This window comes from Mus caroli, chromosome 2 (genome assembly GCF_900094665.2).
Source record: "Mus caroli chromosome 2, CAROLI_EIJ_v1.1, whole genome shotgun sequence".
NCBI classification, from domain to species: domain Eukaryota; kingdom Metazoa; phylum Chordata; class Mammalia; order Rodentia; family Muridae; genus Mus; species Mus caroli.
The window spans coordinates 110,698,287-110,724,713 of NC_034571.1; the positions used below are offsets into that span (position 1 = coordinate 110,698,287).

At 39.6% G+C, this 26,427-nt stretch overlaps 1 long non-coding RNA gene across 1 annotated transcript in view; it reads left to right on the forward strand.

The window, feature by feature from the left end:
* Nucleotides 1–25,371, forward strand: part of LOC110305719 — a 71,303-nt gene extending 45,932 nt beyond the window's left edge. The window contains exons 4-6 of the long non-coding RNA XR_002379184.1: nt 18,976–19,084; nt 19,405–19,468; nt 25,356–25,371. This is a non-coding gene — a long non-coding RNA (uncharacterized LOC110305719). The remainder of the gene's footprint in view (nt 1–18,975; nt 19,085–19,404; nt 19,469–25,355) is intronic.
* Nucleotides 25,372–26,427: the final 1,056 nt, after the last annotated feature.

The following is a 26,427-nucleotide window of genomic DNA, read 5'->3' on the forward strand; positions in this document are numbered from 1 at the left end:
TTGGGGACTTTTTGGATAGCATTGGAAATGTAATTGAGGAAAATACCTAATTAAAAAAATTAAGTCTGGCAGGAAAAAATATATTGGGGATTCTCCTATGTGCTATATAGTCTGAGGATGTAGCGACAGCCAGATTGTACAGCAAAGAGGCAGGCTACTCAGATACTATTCATGGAAATTCTAGAAATGAGAGAGCTGGACGGCTCAAATGAGGCCCCGAGATGGCTCTGACACAGCATACTCTCACAGGGAGACCCACGAGTGAGCAGTAGAACATAAAACCCAGGATACATTTGAAACCTGCTTGAACTTTGAACTCATGCCTGGGGTACAGCCAGACATGGAGGCTGCACTGGAGATGTGTGAGCACCTCCTCAGCTCCCTCACTGGCTGACTGCCAAGCTATACAGACCCAGGGCTACCCAGGGCTACCCACTGAAGATGGGCTGTCAAGAGGAAACTAAGAATGAAAGCAAAACATAACATAACATTCTCCATATCACAGGGACACCAGCCGTGCAGACAGACTCTGAGCAATTAGTCAAAACAACAGTAACAGAAACATTAGCAACAAAACAAAAAACCAACCAAACAAACAAAAAACCTGTGAGCCCTGATGTTGAATTTAACAACATAAGGATTACCCAAGACGGAGCTGAAAGAAAAATGATTGAAAGAAGTCTCTGGGAACGCCACACCCGATCATTATGTATGCTCACAGAGCCCCAGAGAAAGACAGAAAGAAAATTGAAGGGAGTGGTGAAGAACCAAACATCACATGTGCTGATAAGTTCCAAAAAATCTCAGGAAAGCAAATACCAGAAAACAGATCAGTGAACCAGACAGACCAGCAATAAGTGATGGCTGGCTTTACAGAGAGCAGTGGACTCTCCCCTAGACATGAAGCCCTCCAGCCTAGAAGGTTACAGATCCAGTGAGGTTCTTTGTATTCTGTAGGTTGGGCCCTCAGACATCAATTAACCAGCGTCCAACTCTTCCTAGGCATGCCCAGGCACCAACGTTATCTAGGCAGTTCTTCAACGGATGTTCTTCTCTCAGATGATTCTAGATTATGTCAAGCCAAGCCAGGAGAGGAAGCATTTAAGGCAAAGTTTAAAAAAAGTAAAAGCAAAAGCCTTGGTTTTGGAGGTCTGTAACCTGTGCAGTAGCAAATGATGCAAAAGTAGCCATCAAAACGACAAGGAAGATACCTGGCAGTGTGCTGTGGTGGGCCCCTTGCATTCCACATGGAGTAGTACTGCATTCAAGTGAGTATGGACGAGTCTACAGAGCAATTACTGAAGGGGAAAGGAAAAGAATAAAAGCAGAAGGCAAAAGACTTGAAACGAAGGCATTAAAATGCATATGCTGGGCAAAGGATGCATTCGAGCTGTATAAAGAGCATCTATGGGCCTGGAGAGATGGTTAAGAACAGTTGCAAAGGACATGGGATGGGTTCCCAGCATTTACATGGAAACTTACAACCGGCTGTCACTCTAGTTCCAGGGGACTGGATGCCCACTTCTGATTTCTGCAGTTACTAGCCATTCACACGCTACACTAACATCCATGTAGGATAATATGTAATTTATAAACACATATTTTAAAACAATTTAATATATTATATATACTTGTAAAATATGAAAACAGAACTGCAATAAAGTAGGCTGATACTCGTACATTTCTGGTTAATGTTCTCCTGTTTTAATTGTTGTTATCAAGTTTTACATGAATAAACGGTCATTTTACTTCATAAGTACATGTAATTTTGTATATAATCAAAACACTGATAAATTAAGACTGTTTTAAAGACCCAGTGTAAAGGGGCAAACATCTTCGCTATTTCGCCAAAGACTACATGAAGATGCTTGACATTGTTACTCATCTGGGGTGTGCAGAGGCAAAGCTCAGACAGACACCGCACAACACCCCCTAGTGTGGTTAAAATGAAAACGACAAATGTTAGTCATGATCTTACCATTCCTCTCCTCAGAGATCACCCCCAGAGAAATGAAAACACATGTCCCCCAAGCACCCTGCCCAGGAATGCTCATTACGGCTTTATTCAGAGCAGCTCTAACAAAAAGCACTGTGGTGTCTCTTAGGGAAATGGACAAACAAACCATGGCATCTTTCTGCAACGCAATGTGACTCAACAAAAAGGAGAGGCTCAGATGCTGAAACAAGCAAGAGCATGCGTGGATCCCTACAGATGCGTGTCAGATGGGGAGGATCATGAGACACCAGGCAGCTGTGTGAGCATCCGTGACAGAAAAATGAGCAAAGCTAATGAGGGTGCATGGAAGTCAAAATGAGACTGACTTTACGCGGTGACACTGACTATGCGAGAACCATCTCGGATAGAGAAATATCTGTGTTCATATGTTATATCTTAATCAAAATGTACAGTTTACAATGTAAGATCTATACATTTTACTGAATTTCATTTATGTAAAGAAATTTTAAATACTTCAGTAAAACACACCATAGGCACAAACTCTCTCTCTCTCTCTCTCTCTCTCTCTCTCTCTCACACACACACACACACACACACACACACACACACATCCATATGCCTTCTTTTTCAGCTCATTGGCTGTGACTGCCCTCCAAAGGTGTATAGACAGGATGGTATACATTGGGTGTCATGAATTCTGCTCAGGTCCCAGCCGTGAGCAAGACTTTTAATTCCAGTTTGTGGTCATCCCCAAACTGATGAAACAAGAGGATTTCCCAAGCAAAACTGAGCAACTGGCTTTGTGGTCAACCCATCGCCAGCTGCCATGTTGACAGGTGTCTGACCCAGCCCAAGGAAGAAAAGCTACCCATTATTGAGCCAATGTATTTGCTGGCCTGATCCATCATTTAATACATGACATATCACCGGGATACATAAGCATGAACTTCTCAAATTACAAATCAACAGACTGTTTATTTGAGGAAGAAGAATTACATTTAGGGGTGGCATGCTCTGAGTTAAAGAGGGGGTTTTGCTCACCAGTGTCTACTCAACTTTCCTAAAAATGGTTCCTCTACCCCATCCGCAGCTCCCTCTCATCAGATCCAGTACTTAGGTTCCTGGGGACTTCAGAAACTAGCAACAATGTGAAATGACACATATTTAATGACTAAAAACCATTCATCTAAAACCCAAAGCTTTTTTGAAGAATTTGAAACAACCTTTGCTGGCATGCTGAAAGGTTCAGTGGTCAGCATGGAGCATGGCAAGGACACAGTCATGTTCACAATGAAGCACACATTTGAGCAGTTTTCAGAGAACTTATAAAGGATGAGTGCCCAAAACCCCAGTATAAAGAGAGAAAGTCAACTACAGCCTTCCCTTTGTAAATCCAATCTCTATGTCAGGTATTGCTCAATCATAGCTTTGTTTTTGTTTGTTTGTTCTCTTGTTTGTTTGTTGAGTTTCTAACAGAGCCCCATTTGGCCTGGAACTTAGTATGTAGGTCAGGCTGACCTTGAACAAACAGAGATCCTCCTGCCTCAGCCTCTCAAGTGCTGGGATTAAAGATGATTACCACCATGCCTGTTGGGATAGCTCTTGAATGGAGGTTAAAGAACCTCAGGTTACTGGGTTAAAGAATTCTGCCTTTAAGGTAAGAATGAGTAGGAAAAACTAAGTCCAAGTTAAAAACAGGAACTAAGGAGCTGGAGAGATGGCTTAGTACTTAATAGCACATATAGCACTTGCAGAGGACCTGCATTGGGTTCCCACCACTCACACTAGTCAGCTCACAACTGCCTGTAACTCCAGCTCCAGAAGGTCTCATGGCCATGGTCAGCCTCTGCAGGCACACACACTCACCCCCCTCCCTCGCCGCCGCCACCACCACCACCATCACCATCACCATCACCACCATAGCCTCACAGAGATAAACACATATACATGTTATTTTAAGAGCATGGGCTAAAAGTCTAGCATATCTAAGCTCAAAGTCTACCTCTGCTCCAAAGTTGTAACCGGGCTCTGCATTTGCAGGGAGTGGTCCCATTTCCCTGTATTCATTTCTTGATCTGCAAAATGATAGAACTAGGAAATCTCACAAGGCTCGTGTCAACATTCTACTTGAAGATATGCAGAAAATGCTAACAGAAAAATAATAACTTTTTAGTAAATGACCTCACAGCATCTCGTCTCAATCCTCACAAACACCAAAGCAGTTTAGGGACACAATTTAATTAATGTACAGGTTCGATCCCAAAGACAACTTTTAAGTGGCTGTCCTTTTTATATCACACCTGCAGTAGGTTGTTTAGGTAAGAGAATCATTCTCTAGATATATTGTAAAAGTATCCACGTTCTAGTTTCTTTTCTTTGTTGTTGTGATAAAACACCCAGACCAAACTTAAATTCAGGGTGAAAGGAACCCGGAGGCAGGAGATGATGCAAAGGGTGAGGAGAAACACTGCTTCCTGGCTTCCTTCGGCTGCATTTCTTATAGAACCCTGGTCCACCTACAAGCATCACCTACAGTGGATGGAGCCCTCCAACATCAACTAGCAGTCAAGAAAAATGCCCCACGGCCCAATCTGACAGTGGGGGACTTCAACTGACATTCTTTTTTGTCTTTTTTGTCTTTTTTTTTTTTTTGGTTTTTTGAGACAGGGTCTCTCTTCCTGAGTATAACAAGTTGGCAAGCGAGACTAGCCATCAAATATTCTTTGTAATTTTTATAATTATCACTCCATGACATAGAGTATTTCTAATGCACTAAAAATCCCCTTTTGATCGTGATATCCTCCATTTGAGGGAAGTTACAAAGGCAGGTGACAGCGAATCATTCTGCTGTGTACCCCACTGAGAAACCTCTGGGAAACTTGCCTCCATGGGTTGTTTGGACTCCTGGTGAGCTTATTTGGTTTTCTTTTCATCAACTATAGAGAAGAGCTATGGTAGATGGCAAGAAACTTTTTAAAAGTCCTGACACAACATGATGATTCAATTGCGTTCTAAATAGTCCAGTTGTTGATTAGGTGACCCAGGGAGCAGACTGAGGCTCTGAGGTTGCTGAAGTAGCTGTATGGAGAACAGCTTTGAGGACTGGGAAAGAGATGGGAACATGGGCAGGGCCAGAAAGATACTTCAGGGTAGTCTTGTCCGGAAGCACATGGGTCCCTCCTGGGTATGGATGAGCCCTGGGAAGTGGGCGTGCTCTCCAGAAAGGCAGAGCTAATGTGATCAACTGAGAGTGTTCCAGCGGGCGACTCCATCTAAAAGTCCTGAAGGGAGGACTTCCAGGTGTCTCAGTACTGACCCCACTTTAGTCTCAGAAATCCGAATCTCTGATGACTGCATAGCCACAGCTGCCTGTTTATAAACACACTGCTCATTGACATAAACAGCCTGGCTGTTTACATAAATACCAAGCTTCCCTAAAGCAACATTTGCTTCTGATTCTGTTGTGTTTTTATTTTGTTTTGTTTTTAATGATTTTCTCACCTCTGAAAGATCTGAGCTTCTATTCTCTAATTAGATCTGCATTGGTATCATTTAAAACTTACCTGAGACACAGTTCTGTATCTGAGGGAGAAAGCTCTCTATATCTGGGCAGAACCCTGATCTTCCTATGTCTGGAAAAAAACCTCTCTTCATTTGAGAGAGGGCTTCCTGAAGCTGAGAACCTGAGATCTCAGCCTTAGGATTTTAAAGTAAAGCGCTGTTTGTTGATACAGCTGAGAATGATTTTATGTGGAGGGTGTGGAATTTACTGCCACTGTGGACAGAATACGCTGGTTTCTCCACTTGAGCTGAAATGTAACAAATCCATCTTTCCATATTACTGAAGCCGAAGGCTGATGTGTGGCTTATGGAATGAGTCTTCTGACAGTGGTTTCCTGGATTCTTGAGTAGAGGAAGGTCAAAACAGCCTGTCCATCGTTGGTATGCAAGGGTGGTGCCCAAGCTGGAAAGCACATGGTTGCTTTGTCCCAAAGAACAGCTCTTTTGGAAATACTGCGGTCAGATATTTGGGGTATACAGATAAAGTAAGGAAAACACACATGGGATAAATGGGGAGGGTGGGGGTGGGAAGAAAGCCTATTCATGAGAGAATGAAGATAAGGATGTATTTGTTAGGTTTTGGATAGGAGCTACTCCTGCAGTAGCTGCTTTCTCTGTCCTGACAGCTGCCTCTGTAATTCCCGATGCTATGGGGAAATGAAAGGCACTCTACCTAGAGAGTCTCTTTGATCCCCAAAGGATCCTCTTACTTCCCCAAGGAAGTTTACTGTAAGCTATCAGGGGCTATGGGGACCATATCCCATAGGATGGATAACAGCCAAAGGGCCAAACTTTCCCTTTCTCATGCTGTCTGAGAATCAGATACAAACCAGATATGAGCACCTACTGTGGGCTATTCATCAACTACATGGCATGGGACCTCCCTCCTCTCTCTGAAACCTGCAAGATGGTACCACCACCATCGCCATCACATTGCCTTGTGGGTTTGAACTTTACTTAAAGCTCCTGATAATGCTGCAGTTTTGTGGCATTAATAACTCTTCTAGCAAATCTCTTACCCCAAAGACTATCTGCTTCAATGTCCCCCCAGCCCCAAACTGATACTTTTCAGTATTTCTATTCTTCTTTGGCCAATAATAGCTAGGTAAATTTTAATGCAAACAAAAATAGGTGACATGGACTAGTTAATTGCTTGTCACCAAAACTTCTGTTCCAGGTGTAAGTTGAGTTAGATGATATGAAATGTTGGTAATGGTACGATATGGTTATAATAATGGTGATGATGATGGTAATGGTGGTGATGGTAGAGGTGATAATGATGATGATGATGATTGTGGTAATAGTGGTGGTGGTGATGATGATGATAGTGAGGCTGGTGATGATAAAATCAACAACCAAAATCACAACAAATGTAAGAAATTGATCATCATTACAATGGCCATTTCAGGAGTCCACGAACTTTTTCCAAGTTCTTCTCCAAAGGTAAAGTCACTACAGTTTTTTAATCTTTCCTGATGAGCTTTCAGTAGATGAAGAGTTGATATTAAAGCAACAGGTCTTATACCAAAAAAACCCAAGGTGCTTGGAGTGAGAAAATGTTTCGAGTTTGCCCCCTGACAGCTGTTTAATTTTGGTGCCACTCTTAATCTCCTCCAAATTTATCTGGCAAATGGAACACAGGAAGTGATGTAAAAGCCAATCACTGAGGGGCTGAAGAAATGGCCCAGCAGTTAAGCCAGCATGTTCTGTCTGTAGAGGACCCAAGTTCAGCTCATCACTGCAGTGGCATTTCTCACCTGCCTGTAACCCCAGCTCCAGTATCTTCAGGCATCCACAGGCACCTGTTCTCATGGGTACAATAGTCACACTTGGGCACACACATATAGATATAACTTAAAATAAAATTAAATAAACAAATACATATAAATGGTAGAGGTTTTTCCTCTATAAAATGCAGCACAGATTTAATGCCAGATTTTGTAAGGAGTGACAGATTTCTGTGGTTATTTCTCAGAACTAAGACATAAACCACGCAGATGCTTCTGGGCCCACTCAGCTTTGGCACACACCAGTTGAAGTGATGTTTAAATTTCTTCATCTTTGAGTTGGTGACCTAATCCTTTTTCCTCTAAGATCTTAGAAGAGGGAGAAACATTGCATTTTATAAAAATCAGGCATAGAGTAAATTGTCTATACCTGACATAGACAATGTGTCTCTATGTTTTATGATCTCAAAACTTAACTTGCTTTGCAAATCTCCCTCAAAAATACATATTTTTTAAAAATGTAACATATTAATTTATCTTATGGTGACTTTGTGGTGATATATGACTATCATAGACCAGAACTGCCTTTGAATCACCAAAGATTAGAGAGGGACAGTATTTGTTGTTGTGACAGAGTTAATTTTACCTCTTTCTCATGTGGACATCAGTAGATACTGGCATTTCAGTTATCCAAAGGCCCCATCGCTTGCTGTACAAGATAGCCAGGATTTCACTGTAGCCACAGATCTCTTGGAAAAGGTGAATCCAAAGATGCAGGAAGATGTTCCTTTTCAGTCATCTCTTAGACGGACCTTTCCTCGGTAGACTTTGACCATCACCCTTATGGGCTGATGGCTACATCTTCATTCCCTAGTGGATATGTACCCGTTTCCATATTGATTCTTGCTCCTTTGATTTACGTACTCACTGTTTCTCTCAGAATGAGTACTTACGTGTTGACACAGTTGAGTGGATAATTTGGAATTTTCCCTTTCTACCCCTCCCTCATCTCCTTTTCTATGGGACTTTTGAAAGACTACTTTTTCAGAAGTTTTACTGTGTAAGACTGTTTCCCCTGAATGTATATATGCAAACCACATACATACCTCGAATCTGCAGAGGTCAGAAGACAGTGTTAGATCTCCTGAAACAGAAGTTACAGATGCTTGTGAGCCACTGTGTCTATGCTGGGAATTGAATGTGGATTCTCTTCAAAGGCTCTTCACCACCCTTTGGAAGACTTTCAAGAATCCAAGTCTACACTGGCAATGAATATCATCAAAAGGACAAAGAAAAAAGTCTTCTCACATGGCTCCATCCAAAACCGAACATCCAAATAACACCATAAGGTGGATTTCTCTTTGGCTGGTAAAATGTGTCCCAGACTTTCTGTTCCAAAGTCATCAAGCCACAAGTGCTGTTTAATCCCAACCACAGCTCAGAACAACTCTGGCCAACTCGAGTCTATGTCTCACCTGTATTTTAAGTGAAATGGTGATAATAAAGGAAGGTCTGGCTCCCCAAATCTGCTGAGAGTTCAGACAAGTAATACGTTATTACAAAAGGGTGTGTTCCCTCCCCCATATGGCATAGATTCCAAGATAATTGCATCTGTTCATTTTCGAGATCTATGAATTACACTCAGAGGGAAAGAAAGGGTTATGGAATTCCAGAGTAAGCTGAAATATCCATTTCTATGACAGGGTAATGAGTGACTGCCCTTTCCCTCCCAGGGCTCTCTTAATTTTTGGTTCAGGCCCTTGTCTTGTGTCTGAAGACTCCAGGGTGTCATCTGGAGACAGCCACCTGCATCTGATTTCTCGCTTAAGTACTAAGGTCAGGTTCAATGAGGGCATCATTGGAGAAATTCCAGTTTGACTTAATGTCCATGGAAAATGAGCATTGTGGAATTGCAATCCTTTTCCCTGCTTATGTGAAATATGCCCCTCCCTTCTGTTCTCAACCTTATGAGATAGATCAGCTTCTCTTCTCTTCTTCAGAATTCTCCCTTCCTCCTGACAGAATGAATGGCTCCTGCCTTTGCAGTCTCTGAAGCATGCTAATGGCCTCCTTTCCTGTATCCATCCTTCCTCTATTATTATTGATCTCATAGCTTCTCTTTTCTCCAGCAGACATGCAAAAAGACTTCTGAACCTCCAAATGAATAGGTCACATGGAAGAACTGATGCATATTATTTTGGTTCTGATACCTAAATACTTTTATATCCAAGAGATCTAGCCAGATTTCACAGACAAGCATTATATTAATGTCTCCTGATTTCATTTTGTACCCATGCTATAATGCAAATCATCAAAGAGACTCAAAGTGGAAATTCATGATTTTGAGGCTACTGCACAGCTCAAATCTCTCTATACATCTCTGGAAGACAACACAAAGCTCTAATCTCAAAGGAAAGTGGTTTGTAGCAGCTTATAATAGTTCTATCCCAGGCTCTGACAGAGCAAAGTTTATTTTCCTGCATCTTCTACAATGAACTTGCCCTACATACGTTGAACAAATTCTTTTCACAAAATCAACACTCCTTGGATGAAGCAGACTTAAATACAACAAGCAGAATTAGCATGAAGGAAAAGTGTATCATGAAAAGTATTTGAGCAGTTTGTCATAACATGAGTTCTAAAGAAACACATACATATGTGTATGTGTGCACACCCACACATAGTCCCACACATACACACATAATAAAACCAAACAAGCAACAACAACAAAACCACGATATCGAAGGAGAAGCAGAGAGAAGCCTGCCTCCTCTCGCTTCAGTGTGCATAGAGCAATGGCTCCTTTTCTTTCCAGATCTTTTCTCATACTAATGGTTTGTAGTCCTAAAACAAAGCCTCTGTGTAATTGAATGGGGATGCCTATTAGCTCTGTGTGCAGCTGGTCCTCTGCTCATCCTCTAAATGTGAGCCTTGAACACATCAGAGCATAAACCTGAAGCTCTGTGAGCAACTCCTGCAACTCTCTAGGCATAGGACACACTGGTCTCCTCTTATAGCCAATCAGGATAGTGGTGTGACTAATGACTAGCACAGCTTTAATCCTACTCTCAAACTTCCATTTTATTTTCTCCTTTGTTTAAAAGTGCCAAGGTAAATAGGTTAGTAGCACAAAGGCTATTTTAAGATTCTATTTCTCAATGGTGTATACCTACACCACTTGTCTAAGAAGCCTGAGGGGTGAAAGTCAAGGAATGAATCTATTTAAAAAATAATCTGATATAATGCACTGTTTAGAACTACTACGGAAATACTTTTATTAGGCAGCCATGAGCAAAAACCCATTGGGGAAAAAAAAAAGAAAGAAATATGGTATCATCAGGGGCTACTTCTACACAGCACAAAGAATATAGCCATACTGTAGAGTCTGCTGGGACCATCTGCAAAGTTCCCCAGAAGAGGATGCTACCATATCCAGGGTCCTGGCACAGTACTACACTGTGAGGGAGACAGGTGTGAACTACCAGTAAGACATCATTCTTTCAGCTCTCTCCTAGCTTGCTATGCTTTCCAGCTTACTGATTCCTGCCTTTACACCTATACAGCTGTCAGTACACTACTAGACAGAACCAAGAATGCAGGGCCATTTTCAATAGCATCCTGTTTAAGACAAATCTAATATCTGATGACTATGAAAAGGTTATTTTTCTTTTCTGAAGTCTTACAGAAGAAAAGAAAACCATGATTCCCTTTGTTATTAATTCTTTTGTTGTGGTGACTTGCAGCTATAGAGGGAGAAAAATCCCTCCCCCTTTAAGAAACCAAGGGCATAAAATAATGGTTGCAGCTTCTGCCCAGGGAAGTCACCCAGGAAACAATGAGCTAGGGGCAGTAGTGGATGCACAAATCACTTTGTGCATCTCCCCATTGGTGAGGCTCCCAATGTCTGAAGAAAGAAAATGAAGTTTTCCAAAAACTGGGCACTGTAGACAGAAGCAGAGACAAACAATGGGCCTTCTAAATGTTTCAGAATGACTTACAGCTCCTGCAGACCCTTAGAGAACAAAAGCAATAGCTACATCTAAATGATAGTGTAACACAAGATTTAAAAAAATAATAATTATTCCAAAGCTTTCCTAAATAGTGGGCTCAGGGAATAACCATTATGTATTTTGCGTGTGTATGTGTGTTTATATATGTATGTGTGGACATATGCATGTGCTCCGAACTAAAGATCCCTCTTCAGTCACATGTCTGTAAAATAACAAAATATGTGGTCCTCATTCCTAAGTTCATATCTCACTGCATGATTTTATGGCTAACTGCAGGCAATAGTAACAGTTTTATCACAGTTCAAAATCATTTATAATTAAAGGACATTAATAACATAATCTAAGAAAATATTTTCAAAGCTAAAGTCATATTACAAAAAGAGAATATCTGCATAAGATTACTGAAAACATATCAGATCACCCAAGATTATACAATAAACACAAGTGTAATTCCAATCAAAATGCTAAAAGAGGTTACTTATTTTCTTTATATTGATTTGACCAAAAATATTTCAAAAATTTTCTGAGAGAATAAACCATATAATGTGAAAGAAAAAACATTATAAATATGATAAAGACAAAACTAATAGCAATTTGTGTAAGTCAAAAGGCTACAACAATTAACAATTTTCAAACACAATGTTGAAAATTGGCAGACAAAATGAAGGGTTTTGGTTGTTTTCGTTTTTTAGATTTAGGTGTCACAAGACAGTCTTCCTGCTATGTAGCACAGGTTACCCACCAGTCTTCTTGCTCCATCCTCCTGAAGGCTGAATTACAAGAATGCCTCACCATACCCAACAGAAATCTGTTCATGTTTCTTACTTACTTTTGTCTTTCTCTTTTTTCCTTTTTAAAAATGTTTAATTGGCTGCAAAATGATAGGCTTTGCTCTGAGATTTTCATATGCATTTCATTTTATGGGTGTTACAGTTCCTTTCCCTCAGCTCCCCATCCTTCTCTGCTGCCCTTCCTTCTCCCCTCACTTACACTTTGCCCTGTTTGCCTCCCCTCATCCTTCATTCAGAGGCTCTCTCTTCCCAGTCACACAGCCACATTCTAGTTTGTTGGGCATCACTCACATCCACATAAGCATACTGAGCAGTTAGAGGCAAGAATCCCCACATGACAGAGTAAATACAGTGTTTGTCTTTCTGATTTTTCATTATCCAGTGTTCTCTGTTCATGGGCATCTAGACTGATTTGGGGGAGGTTGTAGAAAGAGCAGAAATAAACATGAACATTCAAGTGTCTCTGTAGTCTCTGAAGTAGGCTGTGACATCCTCTGGGAATACACACAAGTGATATTTTTGTTCTACTTTTAATGTTCTGAGAAATTTACAAAGTGGTTTCACTAGCTTATGTTCAATAGTGTATAAAGCTTTTCAATTGCCCATAACTACACAATTATTTCTTGTCATTTTTTTTTCTTGATGGTGGCCATTCTAATCAGGGTAAGATGAAGTCTGGAAGTAGTTTTTAATTTATATTTCTCTGCTAGCTAGAGTTATTGAAGACTTTGAAAATATTATTAGCCACTTGTATTTCTTCTTTTGAAAGTAAATTCTTTTGAAAGTTTTGAAAGTAAGTAAATGGATCATTGGTCCATTTACTGATTGTCAGCTTTGTTTCTTTTGTGTTTAATTTTTTACAGTTCTCTCTATATATTTTAGCTATTAATCTCTTGCTTGAAGGGTAGCTGGCAAGATTATTTCCCAACCTGTAGAGTTTCTCTTTATTCTATTGATAGTTCCTTTTACTGTATGGAAGCTTTTAAATTTCATATAGTCTCATTTGCCAATTCTTGGGGGGTTGAGGAAGGAATTAATTATACCTCCATACCTCAGAGTTCTGGAGATTGAACCCAGAGCCTTCTGCATGTTTGGTAAGAGATTTACTGCTGAGCTAGACCCCACCCCAGAAAGTTCAGAGGGAAATACAAGTGTGTATAAAATACAGTATCAAGTTCTTATAGGAGCAATAAATTGTTTCAGAACAGGCAAAAGGAAAGCAACAATGCTAATGTTAGTCCTTATGCAGAAATTTCAACTCCAGAAATATTCAAGAGATAAATATAAACAAGAACACCACTAGTATAAAATATTATAAATATCTTACATATCTTTTTGATCTTGGGGTAAAACCATAAGAATTAAGAGTAAAATCAACATATCTCAACACTGATGGATTTGACAGCCTAAAAGTCAAACTTTTCAATATTAAATGTTCCACAAACATTTTAAAACAAGTGGAAAATCTACACACACACACACACACACACACACACACTAACAGGATGCATAAACTCTAAAATGCTATCAATACTTGTCTTCAACCAATGGAATTCCAATTACTTTCATTCTCTTACATTTGTATGTGTTGTAAAAGCTAAATCTTTTATGGAGATTTAAAGTGGCTTAATTCCTCTGAAGAAAAGAAAATTAAATAGGAAAGAAAAATATAAAGTAACTAAAAGAAAGCAGAGTGTTGTATCTACATCTCTAAAGATATATGTCTCCTAAAATTCTTTAACAGTCCTCTTACATTTCTTCGCCCACATCGTCTCATTGGAAAGGGTTGCTGGCAACCTCCGATTTTAATTTAGTTCCTGGAAATCTGCACTGGAGCAGCTGGGGAAATGGACAAGTGTGTTTTAGTGGACATTTGCTCTGTCTTACGAGCCTCTGCCCAAATTGCTCTTATTTAGGTATTGGAAAGTTGCTGCAATGCACATTGGGAGGTTTAGAATTTAACAATCTCAACAATATTTTTTTTTAAATCTCAAGTTTATTCACCCCCAAGGAGATGACACATTAAAAACTAAACTTTGGCAGCCTTGGGGCATTTTCTATAACTAGACACATGTTACTGTCCTGAATGAAATAGATACTTAATTCATATTCCTTCCTAATCCATGACAGCATCCAACTCTCAAAGCACTACAGCTAGCTGCCAGCCATGGAAATACCACAGGCAAGTTAGAAAGGGATGTGGGGAGGTAAAGCAGATGCCCAAAATGCCCATCTACCCACTTAAATGGAGAAGCAGCAAGGAGCATCCCCGAGAAGCAAGTTCTTAGAATGCCATAAAACCTGAGAATAAAGACTTCTCAAAATCTCAATTCTTTATCTGAAAAATAGGAATTTAGGGAAAAAAAAACATGAGTTACAATAAAAATTGAGTTTTACTGAAAGGGCACCAATGGCAGTGAGAAGACATGGAATTCTAATGTCTGCTACTACAGTACCACTGCTGTGAGAAAGCATAATAACAGAAGGAGATTTCTGTCAACCCTGACCTGGTGTCACCAGCATCCTCCATCAGTTTCATGAATCGCAGGATGACTGTTCTATCTACTATGTCCAGCTGCTGCAAAAGGGCAAAGGACACAAATGTTCCTTAAGAACATCAAGATGTACCGTAAATCAGAGATGAGGTATTTACGTTTCTCTTCTCTCTGAAGAATGCCAGGAATGATTCTTCCAAAATAATAATGGCTGTCATAAAAGGAACAGTCCTCTCTTCCAGAGTAATCACCAATGGTAGATGATGAGCAAGCCAACTGCCTCATTCAAATATGTACCAGGAGAAAATTCCATCTTCCCCTTCTAGGGTTCTCCTGCGGACTCTCCCCCTCCAGTGTGGGTGACTTCAGTGCCTTTCCCTCTCTGCTCTCTCCCTCTGCATTCTTCTCCCTTCATACTTTACCAGAATAAACTGTCCTATTGCAATGACATAAAGAGCTTTCAAGCTAAGACCATCATCTACTTCCACCCCAGGCATGAGCTGCTGGTGAAAAGAAACATTCCTGGAGAGGTATTTTGGAGAGTTTTCTGTGTTAGAATAATGCTTGTGTCTAACAATGGCTAAGAAGCACCAAACTGTCTCCCCCAAACCCACAGCCATATCACTCAGAGAGTTTTAACAAAACATTGATTAACAAATCATAAACATAAAAACTTTTGGATTGTAATTTCTTGTTCTCATGAGAATTGAGACAAGATTGAGGAGACAGCGGGAAGCATACTCACATTTACTCCAAGTGGTTGTCATAAAAAACTACAGCTAAAGACCTGCTAAGATCAAGCACCCAAAATTTCAGTGGTCAGAAGGGAGGAGCAAATAAACTCTTCCCTTAACTGGGAAGCTATCGGCAGATGGAGGTGGGAGAACTTTTCTTCTTTTGGAGACATGGCCACTGGTGGGTTGTCCATGTCCCAGTGAATTGCCCCATACTCATGCATCTATGGACAGCACTAAATGAACCCAGAGGGTTATTACAAAAGAACAGGAAGAGGAAGAGGGGAAGAGGTAGAGAAGGTAAGAGGAGAAGAGGGAAAGAGAGGAAGAAGAGGGGAAGAGGAGGGGAAAGGGGGAAGAGAGGAAGAGGGGAAGGGAAGAGGAGGCATAGGAAATAGTCAAATGAAGTTGGGGGTTGTAGGGGTCAGTGTAGTGTGTGTGGCTTCCATCACATGAGGGGTCAGTGTAGTGTGTGTGGCTTCCATCACATGAGGGGTTAGTGTAGTGTGTGTGGCTTCCATCACATGAGGGGGTTAGTGTAGTGTGTGTGTTTTCCATCACATCTCATTGCATATGTTTGAGATATTCAAAGAACAAAATAAACCTGCAATCATTCTTATTCTATGTGTGTTTTTTCACCATCATTCTTCCACAGAACTGAAAAGAATCAAAATCTTTATATGTGTGCCTGCATTTACATTTGACAATATCTACTATAATCATAGCATTAACCTAGCCACAGCCTGGGACAATCAGCTTGCATGGAAAAGCAACCTTTAATAGGCGTAAATACATAATTAATTTTATCTCAAACTGTGGAAGATAAATTTAAATGATCTAACACAAAATCCTACTAGCAATGGTCACAAGCTAAACCAAATAAGTAGTGTGGACTGAGTAGAAGCTGTTTTGCTTTTAGTTCTTAAACAAACAAAAAGAAACACATAAGAAAACCATTTGGTTTTTTGAAAATTCAAAGTGAAAGCCTTGGGAAGGTTTTGATGGACAACTAAAAAGAAGATTTAAGCACCTTAGATCCAGAGATACGAAGATAAGAGAAAACATATATCATTTCTTTGTTTAGATTCAATTTATTTTTAAGAAATCAGGTCTCGTTAGGGTTAATGGGTGATTAAGTGAGTTTAAGAGTGTAGTGGCATGATTGTATGTAGAATACAGGTAGTGAGAAAAGCCGTTCACCAAGTGTTACAGTTTGGATCCCCCCATATTTTCTGCAGACAAGGACCACTCCCTCCTACACTCTGACTACACTATTTGTTGAACTGTCCCAAAGCCAAAAAACTGGCTTATTGATGAATGGGGACATGGGAGATCATGCAAATGGTTTTGTATTTTCTTCAGAGGAGAAAAAAAATGCCTAAACTCAAATATGCCTGTTATGGAAAGTGAAGTCTAAGAAGAGCAGGCTGTGGCATCACAAAATACAAGGGCAGTAGCCTGACTGCCAATACAAGTCACAGCCAGAAGTGGGCTCCCCTTGGCTGATCTGATCTGCATGAAGCAGATCCTTGCGATATGTTCCCTTCTTGAAAGTTATTTTAGCTCTGTTGTGCAGCTGTCCGGTACTAATCATCTAGAAAATAAAGCGAGAAATTAGATGCCGTTACAATTATCTACATTTTACACTATCTTCACTGTGGAGTCTTTTGTGCCAATTCCCTCACTGCAACAATAATATATGTAGCATAGACAATTGTTCCTTGATGCTGGCAGAGAGTAACTATAAGTGATTTGATATTAGACAATGTCCTCACAAAGGGTAAAGCACATGAAACCCTTCACCACCAAAGATTTAAAGCTTTCCAGAGCTTAGTAAAATCTCTAAATAAAACATATAAACCCCAGGCTACTTGACAATTCCCTGTTGGAAACCTGAGGCCAGTTTGCATCTTTGTTCGCACTGGGCACATGCCTTTCAGTTTCAAGGACTTTCTGGAAGAAAAGAGTGACACAAAATGCAACATGGATATGGAATGGAAATAGCTTCAGACACTGCCCTTTGAACAAGCAAGCTGGGGAGATGCCAGGCTCTGACACTCACTGGTTCTTTGATGTAAGTCTTCCAAATACCATCCATGTACTGCTAAACTTCCCCAGTGTACCTGGTAAGCTTCAAAGTTAATTACTGGTTAATCCCAGCACTTCTACAATGGTTTTCTACCATTAGGTGTGTGTGTGTGTGTGTGTGTGTGTGTGTGAGAGAGAGAGAGAGAGAGAGAGAGAGAGAGAGAGAGAGAGAGAGAGAGACTAGGAGGGAGGGACTGAATGAGAGTGCCCATTGGGCTTTAAAACAACATATTGTCCCTTGCTTATTTGGTTTGAAAATCAAAGGGAAATAATGAGTTAAAATACTTGGGATTGTGGTGAGAAATTCGGACTCCAGTAAACTTTTTATGTATAACTCATTTAGCTCTGGAACATCTGCAGGACAGCTGTTGCCCAGGTTCACAGTAATCTTTCATTACACACCACCTCAGAATGAGAAACAGACACCCTTGGAAGTATGGTATGCATGTGCATCTGTGCAATTTGTAGGAAATCTAATTGATGAAGCTTAAGTAGGAACAACGCCAATGACTCGAACCCATTAAAGCAATATGATTATGAATATTCACCAGGGATACCTTGGGAAAATGTTCAATTAATGACTCAGAAGATAATTTTTGTCATATAGTCTTGGAAATAAAAATTCCATCAGCTGTCTTCAAAGACTGACAAAATAAATGATTCGATCCGATATGCAGCGGGGCTGGATAAGCATGGACTCCGTGGAGAATCAGCATGATTGTTCTTCTGCTCCCAGTGATGTGGATTTCCGTGTCTGCTTCTCCTTGCTCTTGTCCTTTTTCTGGCAGAGATTTACCTCTTAAAACAGAACTTTTCACCAGCGTGTTTCAAATATATTATTTCAAGGATGCCTATGCTTTTAGGAAAATCAAAACCATTCTTTATCTTCTGTGGACATTTTCTATGAGTTGTTTTATATTTTATGATAATAGAATCTTACAGATCAATAAATGTGAGTGATACCAAATCAGACAGTTCCTTTGTATAAAACTTATCAGAGTTTTTAATTTACCAATGTATAGTCTGGTTATAGATGGATTCTGTTTTCTCTGGTTGGGTCTTCCACAAGGTTAGAACCTGTTTGTTTTGTTTTGTTGTTAATTAATTAAATGGGACTACCCTATGTGTATTCTTTTTCCATACTGTTGGCATTTAGTCTAGGCTCCGCCCCACTGTTACCTGGCAACAGCCAGGTGTGCCTGGCTCACTATAAAAGGAGCTGCTGGACCCCTCCTCGCTCTCTTGCTCTCTTACCCTATTTCTCCCCAATTCCCTTTCCCCTTCTCTCCATGGCCGACCTCTACTCCTCTTGTCTCTCTCTGCCTTTCTTTTAACTCTCCTCCCTATTCTCGGAATAAACTCTATTCTAGAATACACTATCCTGTGACTGGTACCTCAGAGGGGGAAGGGATGTCTCAGCATGGGCCCACAGAGGCATCCCCTTGCCCTACACCTTATCAAACCTCCGCCAAACATATCTCTGGTCTCTTTCTTTTTATAAACCACAACACATACCACTAAAATATTTGACAGATTTGAGGCAGCCTTCAGTAGTAATAGGTTGACATGTCATAGTGACTTTCACAAAGCATCTTTTCTCTTCAAGCTACAGGACATTTTTGACAAGATGAGGAGAAAAAAATCAATTCTCTTTTGAGGAATCAATGTATTAATACCCAAGTTATTGCTGCCAATTGGAAACCCATTGTCATCTTATTTCTGTAAGTATGCTTTTGAAATTATTATTTTACTCAACTTTTATTAAACTGCTACCACTTGGTCTTATTAAAAAGTCTGAAAACATCTTTATTATCAGCTGTGTCACAAGGGTCAGGTCATTTCTAAGAAATGTCACCAAAATGAAAAGAAAAGACAGGAATCTTCTACTACATACCAAGACTATGAGTCAGTCAGCTATGAGGTACCATGAGCTTAACGAGGCAGAGTAGAAATGAAACAAAGGGCAGGCAGCCTACAGACAGGAACTTTCAGCTGGAAAGAAACAGCCCTCGGTTGAAAGTTTTAAACTTTGATTTGGCAGGGTGAAGTTATGCATGTGAGAGGGGAGCCGGGTCTGTTACTGTTAGCAAGGCATAGGTTTGAAAGTAAGGCCTTGAATGGCTAAAGAAACAAAGAAGCTGGGGAAAATGCAATAAAATAAATGGAGATCAGAGAGTACATTCAGGTGGGAAAATGAAAAAAAGTAAAAAACAACCTAGAAGTTCGGAAGACCTATAATTATTCTCTATCTGGAGAACATGCCTCAGGCATACATAACGTTATGGCCTTGAAGGCTGCTGTGCCATACCCAATATTCCTTATGTGACCTAATAAATGTGCCCAAAGAGAGCATTTGAAGCTACAGAGAAAATACTGAAGCCCAGACATATGTCAATGCCAGTCCCCGGCAGGCCAGTCCGAAGGCAAAATATTCTGGAACACCTGGTTGGCCAGCAGAGATTCTTTGACGGCAGCAGCTTGGGACCCAACAGGCATTTATTCCAACCTCTCTGGTAGTTTCACACAGTAAAGAAGTCATCAAATAATATTGGCTTCATTTTTTGAAGCATTGGTTTTGATCCACCTAAAAGGAAATGTTTGAGGGGAGAGATGGATGAGAGGAGTGAGTGGGGATAATGTGTTTCACAGCTTAACATCAAATGTCACTGGAAAAATAGCCAGAAAGCAATTCAGAGTAAAAGTATGTGCCTTCTGGCTAAGTAGGCAGTACCTTTTTTATTGCAAAATGGAAATAAACAGTCCAGCTCATTTATACCATAAAAGGGCAATCCACAAATAACCCAAATCCCAAAATAAAGGCATTGCCCAACATACTAAGACATGATTCAGAAAGGTCTTGACTTCAGAGTTTCCTCAGTGGCCGTGACAATGGATGCGCAGGGGTTCTGATTAAGTAAAAAGTTGCAAGTAATCCGGAGCCAACACCAGAGAAGAACATTTACAGCCAACGCACCCTTCTTCCTGAGCATTGTTTATTTGGCCATTGTCGTCCAATTCTCAGAGTGCTTAGATACTAAAATCCACATCCAGACCTGATGCCTTGACAAAACATATATACAAACGTATGTACATATATACATACATTCATAATAACAACATTCAAACCAAAATTAAGAGAAAAACACCTCTGTAAACATGTTCTATTCAATGCACAATAGTTTACCAAAGGGAAAAATAAATCCAAGTGAGCAACACTTACAATTAGCAGATGCTGGGTTGGCAGAAGAAAGGAAGAAATGATAATGGTTTCTATCTATCCACTGATTCACTAGTGCATTGAGCACCTACTAACACTAGGCACTACAGATAAAGAAGGGAAGAAGAATGGCCACCTAGAACTAGAAAGAATGCAACAGGTTCATCACTTAGACGCTCCTGTGAAAACTGAGGTATTTGCATTAATGCATTTAATTTTTTAAAGCCTCGATATCAGAGGCATCTCAGCAATTTTGTACCACTTAATCCTAAAATGTAGATGAGGAACTCAACCATAGGAAAACACAAAGTCAGAAAGGTTGTGTTTGTTTAAAGCCTTCTCCTAGAAAAGGTGGGAGTAAGGATCATTTGTTAGAAGACTATTTACACCACTGAATAAAGTAAAGGCAATTAACCAGAAGTGTTTCCATGGTTACCTAGCCTCCAAACATCTACATCCCTATATTCCACATCCTACATGTAGTCTCTCTTTAAAATAAACTAAAGTGAGCAGAAAATGCCATTGCCCACTGGAAGCAAGCGTTCAAACCTTGAGCCAGTGGGGGACTTTTCAAATTCAAAGTATAAGAAGTATGCATGCTTCATAGGTACTATAAGCTATTAAAATATCAGAAAAGGTGTAAATATGTGGGTCCCACTGGATAAGAATCGACTGTGCTCAGATGTTCTTCTGGCATAAGTCTCAATGGGTGATGAAGATACCTCAATATGCTACTCTCATGAGAAGGAAATAATCATAGAAAGCAAAGGAGCAAGGGAACTGACCTTCCTACAAGTTCTTCACAGAACACTAAACTGAGCCACAGGATGGAGAGAGGCTATGGCCTCAGATCATATGCTCAGGGAAGGCCTGTGAATAACGGACTGTTGAACTGAGAAATGAGACTCCCAGGATAGGGAGATCTGAGGCATAGGATTTTAGCCAGGTAGAGAGTAGCATTAAGGGCAGAGGCTTTGGGTGGGAGGACATAGGTTATGCAGAAAGGAAGCTGTCCTGGCCAGAGGAGATCAGGAACCACCTGAAGTTAAAAAGCAAAACAAATGGATGGAGAACAAGATTGGATTTTAGGGCTAATCACTGGAGAATCCAGTGAAAGATTTTAGTTAAGAAACTAAAGTCATCTCATTTCAAAAAACAGTTTTTAAAACAGTTCCCAGAGCCTCAACTACAGAAAAGACTGTTCTTTAAGGCAGCTGGCTGCATATCTAATGAATCAAAATGAAGTGTCTGATTAGCGTGTCAAAGCAAGGTGTGCCTTTCACAGGTGCTTCTCTGAGTGTAATGACTTGCAATTTCCTCTTAGATCCTGAGAACAAAAGATCTTTAGCAACTTTGAAGTGAGAGGGTGAGGGTGGCCAACCTCCAAGCTTAGGCTGGCATCTATCACAGATACCATTATAGATGCAAGTTTAATTGACAGGCTTAAGACACAGCAGGAGCATTAGAGCATCCTCCATGTTGTCTCCTGGGAAACAGATTCAGTGAGCCAACCTTTTCCTCTATTTCCAATTGCCACCCTCAATGGCTAGGGATTTCTGATGGGACTGTTCAAGTATATCCTCTGTGTATTGAGAACAAAAAATCAGACTTTAGGCTATTTTTTTTGAAGCATGAAACTACATTGTGTGTAATAATCAATCATCTTATTTATTCAGTTCATCATTGAGAACCATCGAACAATGTCCCATGTATTGGATTATATGTTCACCCATATCTTCCATTTACTAACAGTGGGCACATGTTGCTTTTATGCGTTTAGTTTTGTGTAAAGGTGTGTTTTGTCTCCATGTAAGCTGTGAAACACAGGCTTACAGGCCATAGAGGGTGTCTGGTTTCTTGGAACTGCGGTTACAGGTTCTTGTGAACCACCAGAGCCTCTGGAAGAGAGGCCAGGACTCTTAACCAATGAGCCCTCTTTCAAGCCCCAGGCCATGTTTTAGGCACTTTTAATATTACTGATTTATACATCGTGCATTCCTTCCTAAGAGTACAATGCTCTGTGTGAGTATCCTCTCATTAGTCCTGAGAGGGTCATCAACACTCTCCACATGCTCTGTTAATAAGGAAGCAGATTCACTGAGCCAAGATGGTGTGCAGCTAGTTAAGGGCAGACCATGGATGAGTCCCTGGTTTCGCTTGAACTGAGTAGAGGATATTTTGTCCCATCCACCTTAAACCAATACACCAGTCAATAACAAATAAGCAACCCAACATCAACAGATTGTTGGCTTCTGCAATTCTACACAGGCATTTGGGCCACTGCCGTGCTAGGAGCTGTTTGCAGTACTTTGTGAGGGTGTAGCCCCTTGATATCTGAGTTCTGTTTTCCAGCTGCACTCACAAACAGTGGAACAGGTCCTGGAGACTCTCCATCCAGAACTGTGGCCTCTTTGCGGCATTTTTGTGGTCGCCTTGAACTCCCATCGGTCTCTGAATGGGCGCAAGTATCTATTTTTAAAATATTAAAATGGATATTTCAACTTAGAAATAATTTATGAATTGGGTTGTTTTAATTAATGTTATGTTCTGCATGAGCCAAATAATTAACGTCTATGGTATTTTCCCACCTAACTATCTGGATCCAGGACAAAAATCTTCAGTTTTTTTCATGTACAACAGAAAGTCTTATCCATCATTCCCAAATCATCTTCAATTATTTATTTATATTAATTAAAATTTTCAAATTGTGTGTATTTATGGTACACAATGTTTTAAAATATGTATATATTAAAATGCTACATAAAACTGATTAATATTACTTCACATGGTTACTTTTTGTTAAGAGCATTTAAATTCTATTTTTAGTGATTTTTTTCCAACTATAGATTATTCAATAAATTTCTTGCTCTGATCCTCTCAACTGAAACGATATAAACCTTGATCATCTTTTTATATTTCTCAGTAAACGTCAGCCTTGGTGATCACCATTCTGATCCCTGTGTCTATGAGTCTAGCTTTTTAGTTTCCATGTAAAAGTGAGATCATGCGGGGTGTTTACTTTTGCCTGGCTTGTTTCATTTACCATAATGTCCTCTTACTTATAATAGGTTACTCCTATTGTAAATAAGACTTTTTTTTCTTTTAGAGTCTGACTAGCTTTCTATAACATTATACATAGATACCACATTTTCTTTATTTCTTTGCCCACTGGTGGACACATGGCAACAATGAACAGAGTGGTTCAAATGTCCCATGTGCTGGGTTTATTTCCTTGGTTCATGTCCTAGTTAGCATGAACTGTAATTTTGAAACATCCTAGAGTTGTCTGAAAGGAAAGTCCCAACTAAGGAGTGTCTACACCACACTGGCCTATGTGAATGTTTGTGGCAAATCATCTTAATTATGAACTGATGCAGGATGACCCAGCCCACTCTCCCTAGGCCGATGGTCCTGGGATACATAAGAAACCTAGACAAGCATGAGCCTGGGAAGAAGCAAGAAAGTTAACTATAAAATAGAGTTCCTCCAAGACCTCTGCTCCAGTTGCTACCTCCAGGTTCCTGCCTTGAATTCCTACCTTGTGTTATAGACAGTGACCTAGAAGTGTAAGTCAAATGAACCAGTTCTTTACCAACTTGTTTTCCATCAGAGTGTTATATTCCAGAAACAAAATGAAACTAGTACAGAATGTATAATGCTTAGGAGGTTTCAGGGGTAACACGATAATCTAATTTTCAATTTTTCAAGGCTCCTCCTCTGACTTACAATCTATCAATAGTGCACAATAATTCTTGTGTCTTGACATTGTTGCTACACACACATCATTTATCTTTTTGATAAGAACCATTGTAACAGGTATAATGTGCTATCTCGTTGTGGTTTTCATTTGCATTTCCCTGATGACTAATGGTTTTGAGTAATCATGTATCCTTTGGCCCTGTGTCTTCTCCATTTTTACATCATCACTTGCTTTTTGCTACCATTTGGGTTCTTGATATGTTTTTCAATATTAAATCCTTTCCAATTGTCTAGTTTGCAAGTATTTTCTCTCATTGTCTGGTTGTTTCTTCACTTCGTTAATGGCATCCTTCACTGTACAGCTTTTTAATGCCACTTTATATGATATCATTTCCACATTTGTTGTTAAGAGATTGAAGCCCTGTTCCATTCTGCACATGATCATGATCACAGTTCACTCAGAACCATTACAGAAGTGGTCCTTGCTTCCATCACATGTTCTTGGCATCTTATTATCAAAAGATGCTTCATCATAAAGATATATGTTAAGTTCTTGCTGTCCATTTTATTTCATCCATCAATACCAGGACCTTGCTGTTTTGATCACTACAAATATACAGCACATTTTGAAATCAGGTAACATGGTGTCTTTGTCTTTATTCCTTTTGTTCCATATTGCTTTGGTATTCAGTGTCATCTGTGGTTCCACACAAATTTTAGGAGGTTTTTTGTTTTTTTCTATGTCCATGAAAAATGTCATTGGAATACTGATAAAGAATATAGTGATATATATTAAACCCATATATATATATATATATATATATATATATATATAATAAACCCATATATATAATCTGTTCAGTTTCTTTCATTAATGCTTTATAGTTTTTGATGTTAGTCTTTTACTCCTTTGCCATAGAATTTCATTTATTTTGTAGTTACTATAAATGGGTTTGTGTTCTAGACCTTTTCTGAAATTTTGTTCTTTCTTTGTGATCTGAGGCTGATACTTTTGTGAAGTAATTTATAATTAGGAACTTGATTGAATTCATTGACAACTTCAATATATTTTCTAGGAAGTCAGTATAATACCGCAACAGGTAAAGCAAGTTACCAACATTGAAGAAGCATGAGAAAAAGGGGCCAATAGAGATCATTCTGATATTGGATTGATGTGACTGCATGTGGTTTTCTTTACCATATTCAGCCATTTGATTTAATGAACTAATAAAGTCTGCACTTTTACCTGGCACTATAGATCAAAAGTTGGGTCTTGCACGTTCTAGGCAACTGTTTTATCCCTTGAGCTAAAACTCTAGCCCCTAGATGTCTCTTCTTTCCCTCTCTTGACTAATTTTAATGACTACAACTTCTAGTTCTGTGGTGAATAGAAACAGCAAGAGTGGGCATGCTTGTTTTTGTTCCTGGTTTTAAAAAGAAATCTTTCAAAATGTCTACCATTGACTTGGATGTTAGCCCTAGGTTTGTACTATGTAGGCTTTTTCATTGCTAATTTGCTGAGGCTTTTTAATCTTAAGATGAAAGAATGTTGAACTTTGTCCAATGTTTTCTCTGTAGTTTCTGATATAACCAGAAGTTTTGGTCCTTCATTCTGCTGATGCAGCACCGGTGCTCACTGATTTGCATGGGTTTAATCCTCCCCACATCCCAGTTTGATTTGCTGGATTTTTTGTCTGTTTATTTGCTTTGTTTGGTTTAGTTTTGTGAGAATTTTTGTATCTATGTTCAGAGGCAATATCAACCTGTAGCTTTCTTTTATTATTGGTTTCTGGTCAGGTTTTGATATCAAGGTAATGCTGGCTTCATATAATGCGTTAAGATATATCTCCTGCTTTTCAGTCTTCTGGAAGAGTTTTAGAACAATTGGTGTTCTTGACAATTGATGATATTGAGCAGTGATGCCAACAGGTTGTAGGCTATTCTCATTGGAGTGCTTCATCTGTAAGATACTATTCATTGAGTTACAAAAGAACCACTCAATGTAGTACCTAAACATCAGCACGAAAATACTGTGCAGAGATTCTCCTTAAACCCTCTGAGTGTGCACTGATGATGTTCAAACATATTAGGGATATTCTTAAATTAGGGAGGTAGTGAATAGAATCAAAGTGATCTTGACAGAGTATG